A 6,460-nucleotide genomic window follows, 5' to 3' on the forward strand; every position below is an offset into this window, starting at 1 on the left:
AGTAAAGATTATGAGGAGAAAACGTTGCGATATTTAAACACATAGTGCAAGAATATAAATCGTGTCCTAATTTGGGTGCCTCGTTGTGCCCGAGGTAGGCCTAGCGACAAGTAGTTTTGGAGAACTTATAATGCTAAATGCCTCATTTTATTAATAAAAACAACTCTAAATAACGGAAAATGAAATGTCACTATTGGCCATTGGCCTTATTACATCATTAAAAATAAAGAATAAACGACTCCTAACTACTTGGTCCCAGAAGGACTTTCCCTAGATTTGGCATCTTTGGCTCCATCGAACAGCTCCACCAGCTCACGTAGTCCCCGCAGCAAGTAAGCTCTAGCCAAGTGTCCCCCTTCGCTTCCCTCGGCATTCTGGCAGTGAAGGTCTTCCCACCAGCTTAGCAACCTTGGCTGAATGTTGGTTACCATGCCGAATCTGGGGACTTCGTGCCTCATTTTCTGCAAAACAAAGTGTTAGTCCCTCACCCCCGCCGGACTCGACTATTTAAATCAATAATTGGCATAAACAGCATTTAGTTCTCCAAATAAATACACAGAGCGTGGAGGCGTCCATTTCGATTTCAGGGAAACCCGATGGACTTTGGACAAGGCTATCTTAATGAGTCATTATGCGGACAACATAACTGACTCGACTAGATTTGACCATGATGCATGTACAATTTAATCAGAATGAGGTTTCTATTGGGTATTAGACCGGTACCCTTGAGTGGACAACTCAAGAGGGAAAGGCACGGAACCGTCAACTGCACCGCTGATCGACTAGTTTTACCGCAAATATGCCTTTGCCAAATTTAGGGGGTGATAGTATTGGAAGTGCGCAACTAATCATTATAAGCGTTGCTATAGTATTTGTTTGGCACGAGTGGAATATGATGTTGAAGATGCAGTTTACAAGAATGAAACAAATTGACATGTATTTTCACGTTCATACAATAAATTCTTACAATAATTGCTCAAAAAATTACAACGGTATTAAAGGAAAGCGGTGAATGAAAGTAATTAAAGAAAAAGAAACAAAAGAAACAAGTCAGTTTCGAATAAAGGCATTTAAACAAAAGCAATAAAAGAAAACAATAAAGTCACATATAACATGCAATGGTAAAAGCCTAAAGAATTCCCCAGCAGAGTCGCCATGCTGTCGACGCCCCCTTTTTTCCTTGCGGAATCGGGTTCACGACATTGGGGAGAACAACTCTATTCCCTTGCGAGAATTGGGTTTTTTAGAGTTTGAAGAGTCGCCACCTAATGATTATAGTGATTAGGACACTTTAAGGAAAAATTTGAGATGAAGAACCAGAGTTTGGGTAAGGGCTAGAAATTATCTCGAGGGGAAGGTGTTAGGCACCCCTCAAGATCCACTAGTGTGGTTCCCAGCCATGCTACAATTTTGACTTTGAATGCAAAAAAATAAGCAAACAAGCAAGCATTGCAAATACGAGAAAACTATTACAAATAAGGAGCACAAAAGGTTAAAAAAAGTGCTGAATTTTAGGGAAGGAGCAGTTCAGTTAAAAGTGCAAGTAGGAAGAAGTCAAGTACTTAGTGCGAACAATCTGAAAATTATGTGAAAAACAGAAGTCGAAAGTGCAACAGCTTTTTAAGATTCAGAAAATTGTTAAACTAATAAAGAGGGAGGGGGGGGGGGTCCTAGGTTTATATATTACATGGATCATTCGCACAATACTGGTACTCAATTGTACGCATAGTGTTATCGTGTAATCATCATCTCCATGTCTACCCTTTCCCACCCCGTTAAGGTATTGGAGCACGGAATGGTATCGTTGGCCTACTGCATGCTATTACCCGTCCCAAGCTATTAGTCCCGGGACATTAGGACTTCTAATCCTAAAAGGGGAAGAAAGGGATGGGGGCCTTTATGGAGTTTAAAGGACAAAAATTTTAATCGACATTCAAAAACAAGTAACAAGTAGGGGGAATGAACAGACAAACAGGTAAGGCTCACATAAACCCTGTAAATAAGATAACATATAGTTTAGCATGCCTTTACACATACTGGTTTAGTCTTTAAAATTAAAAATTAAGCAGCGAGCGGACTGGTTCGATCCATACGTTTAGACAGGAAGCCCACATCAGGCAACTTGGATCCAATTGTCAGAACTTAAGGTATTTTAAGCAAGTGATTTAGAAAGTACTGGTTCTAGAAAAGTAGTCTAATGCCGGAAAGTACAGACTGCAGTCAGTTTAGAAATAAGTTTTAAGAGAATCATGAGTATAAACCATAAAAGGAGTTCCAGAGTCAGAAATACTTAAGGAAAGAGTAAACTGCAGAACTGTTTTAAAGACAATTTCAGGAAGACCAAAACTTAGTTGGAAAATGTTTAGGCAGAATTTTAGAAAGAAACCATTTCAGAAGAGGTGCTGATTTGAAGAACTCAAATGTATACTGATTCAAAAGAGTTTTGTCAAAAGATTGAGGCTGAAAACATTAAGACATTAGAGACCAGTTAACAGATTGTTATTGCTTAAGAAGAATCGGACGAACTTGATGCGGAATCCTATGATATCTATATCTGATTTTAAAAAGTCTGTTAAGAAGTGGTAAGAAGAGGTAATTATTTAATTACTCTACAGTTTGCCTAATGCATATGCATTCCCTATAGGCATGATTTCTATATGCACTGATTACATGAACGTTAAGGTCCTATAGGCAGGATTTCTAGATGACTTATATCATAATTAAACGTTAAACCCTATAGGCATGGTATCTAGGTGACTTGAATCAGAAACATCGAACCATCTTATGTGCAGTATTTCTAGTGAAAAAATTAAAGTCCTAAAGTCATGATATCTACCCTTTATTGATGCAAGAAAGTAAAACCCCTCCCACACCCTTTTACTAGATTCCCCGAGTTCTATACAAGTTATTACAACCCAATGAATCAACTGAAATAATAAAAATACATCAAAAACTAACAGCTAGATCCAAGCAGCCTAATTCAATCTTAATGTCCAATAATATGTATTTAACCAACTCCGGGGTCCAGATCTCCAAAGCCTTCTCATTATCCAGGGTGTTTCAAAGTTTCAAGGAACCTCAGGGATTCCAGGCATTGCTTACACCCAGGATGCCATTATGAACAGGATGGTGCAGTGTGGAATAGCCAGCCCTCAGGCATCCAAGTTCAGAGGGAGCTCAGGGGTCCCAAAGCATGGCTTGCAAGAGAGGGGCAGAACTTATAGCTAGGAGTAAGTGCAAAGTGAAAGGGAATTAAGGGGCCATGACAAGTGGTGGTCATACCTAGCCATAAGGTAGGCTGGCACACCCCTGACCACTTGCTAGATGAACAAGTTAGGAGCAGACCTTTTGATGGTCAGACAAAGGTCTGGATAGTGATTAGGACACTATCAGACCTAAGTCAAGGCTCAAGCACATAATGGGGAGAATGGGAAGTGGGAATTGATTGAGTTAAGGAGTTCAATGAACCCAGTTCAGGATCATAGACAGCAATATTGGGGTGCTGCTATGCCCTGAACAATAAACTCACATACAAAGGGGTAAAAGGGTAAAGGGGATTCACAGAGTATCAAATTCATGACAAACAATTGATTACACACATAACTTAAATACAGAAATATAAAGGAGAGGGAAACAAATATCAACTAAAGGAAATAGGCAGAATTAAACACATTGTTGTTGAGGCATGTAAACTAACTGAGACATACCAGTAGAGAAGCAAAAGAAGTGCAGAAGAAAGTAAAGTAAACACAGTCCACAGCAGCACAAGTATCAAAAGAGAGAGTTTTAAGTGAAATTGAATTGTGAACTCAGATGGTGTTCTGTGTTCGTATGTGTAGGAAAGTCTGTGAAAAGCCTCTGTAAAAACCCGCCTTTAGTGCAAAAGGGCAGGCCCTTTTATAGTGCAGAAGATGAGTAAGAAAAAGGTAAGAGAATAGTTTTGACATCAATCACAAGCTGTTTCCCTTTGGTTAAGGGATTTGATTCAAACGGGCAAAATAAATAAGGAAAGGATTCGTTTTAAAAATCTTTTCTAAAGCAGTGTAATAGGGACAAATACACAGCAGTTTATTTAAGGAAATAGTCTAGTAGCACACGGTTTGGGCAGAACAAGGAAAGACAATCAATCAACAGCCAGTAAAATCAGGGTTCGAATCTTAGTGTGAATGAATCCAACCAGAAAAGGTGAAGGGATTTAATTTAAAGAAAATCAATTGTACAAAACCTTTTAAAAAGGAACTCGGAATCAATCACAAGCTGGCCAAAGGCCTTTTGAAAGAAGAGAATTTGTCATATAAAAGCATACAGACATGTGAGACAAGAGAGAGTTGTCGTAAAACTAGCAAGAAATCAGAGTGACCAAGAAGGTTAGGTTCGTAGACTCAGAATGAGCCTGAAAGAGAGTCAAGGGTTCTGAATGGAACCCTAGACCAAACACAAACTCAAGCCTGCCAAAAACCCCAAATACTAGGGTTTCTGACTCGAATCAGATGCATAGACGAGAAAACAACAAATAGAACAGGCTCAGTAGTCTCTTTCAGAGACTTATGAGAAAACAAACAGAGAGAGCAGCAAGTTTGAAACATAGGGAATACATTTAGGCAAAACATGGCACTCAAACAAGTTCAGGAGAGAAAAAGCGATACAGGTTTAGGAAAAACAGTAGACGGAACCTGCTTAGAGTTGAAACAAAAGTTCAGTAAAGGCAAACAAGGATTAGAAGCTTAGTAAAATACAGTAAAGAAACATACGAGATAGACATGTAAAGCATGCTTATAGAGCCCGGTAGAAGAAAGAACAAAACACAAAAATTAGAAGAACATGCATAATATGGCAAAACATAAGAACATAGGAGCAGACATGCGAGGAAAGAACACAAGAACATGGCATAGACAGATTCACACAAAGAAAAGAAGAAGAAGAAAAGTCAGAAGTCGTTTTAAGATTTTCCGAAAACCCTAAATTGAAACAGACTAATTTTGAAAAGAAAATTGGGAAAAAGCATTAAAACATTGAATATAGCACAGATCCACCATAGATCTAAGTAAATAAAAGAGGAAGGAACCTCGAATAGCCCTAGGGTTTCTCTGAAACAATGAGAAGGCTTGGAAGAGGTCTGGTCTTGAGTCAGAGATGGCCATGACTAGGCTTCTAAAGCTCGAATACGTCGGAATGGAGCCAGAGAGGCCACAGAACACAGATCTGCAGGGGATCTGAACGGGTGCCGTCGAGGTCAGACCTCAAAATCTCGAACACCCATGGTCTAGGGGTGAAAGAAGGTGAGCACAGGTCGTCCATGGCCTGAAAAGCCATGGACTCCGGCGAGATGATGGTCGGAGAAGACGAGGGAGGCGATTAGGGTTTGAGTGTTTGAGAGCGTTTGAGAGAGAAGAGAGTTCGAAGGCGGCTGTCGAAGAGAAATGGGGATTAGGGTTAGGTCATGTGGAAGTTGATCAAAAGGATCAACGGCCTGGATTTAAAAGAATTCCGGGCGGGTTTAGCAATTGGGTCAGGGGTCGGGTGAGAAATCAAATTAGGTCGTTTTGATTTGGGGGCGGATTGGGCCAAAATTAAGGCTAAAATTGAAATGGAATTGGGGCTGCAATTGAAACGAAATGGGACTACATTTTAAATAGCCAGTTTTTCCCTTTTTATTTTATAAAAATAGTGAATGATTTTTAAAAGAAAATTGAAGATGCTGAACCAACTAATAATACATATGTATTAATTTAAAAATATTAGAACTAGTTTTACAATTATAAAACACTATTAATCGTAAAATAGGCTATAATTGCCTTTATATGCAATTAGCCTTAAAAATACCAAACAAATTTGTAAAAATATACAAAAAAATTACCTTAATTATATTTGGTGTAAATATGAGAATAAAATAAGTTATTCACAAAAAAAATGATAATTTTGGGAATAATTATTGGATTTTGTACTGTTAAAATAGATAATAAATTGATTTAAAAATAAGGAAAAATACCAAAACTCTTGGGAATGCTTATATATGCATGCATATGCTATTTTGAGGATATTTTGAGTACATAAAAATACTTAGGTAAAAATAGGGTATCAACACCCATCACTTCATTCATCAGTCCGACATCCGTGACGCCCCTCAATGATGCGTTCTCAGCCTCCGAGCACAACAGCTCAAACTGCGGGACCAAGCTACTCCCTTGGAGCAATAAGTTCAGCTCCGTGGGAACCTCGACTAAGCGAGACCGCCCCTCTGCGCGCACCGCTGAATTAGTGAAGCCTTCCTGGAACATACGGACGTCGTCGGGGTCCAAGTCGGATTCAGACTCGTACTCACCCTCTACAGCATCCCTTCCTCCTTCAGCCGCCAGCCGAGGTGGAACCACCCGCCGCAGCCCGCCAAAGGAGTGCTTAACTCACCAACATTAGCAGCCGCTGAGGAACTACCTCCCGTCTCAGCGACTGGAACCACCAA

The sequence above is a fragment of the Nicotiana attenuata genome, unplaced genomic scaffold, assembly GCF_001879085.1.
Source record: "Nicotiana attenuata strain UT unplaced genomic scaffold, NIATTr2, whole genome shotgun sequence".
NCBI lineage: Eukaryota > Viridiplantae > Streptophyta > Magnoliopsida > Solanales > Solanaceae > Nicotiana > Nicotiana attenuata.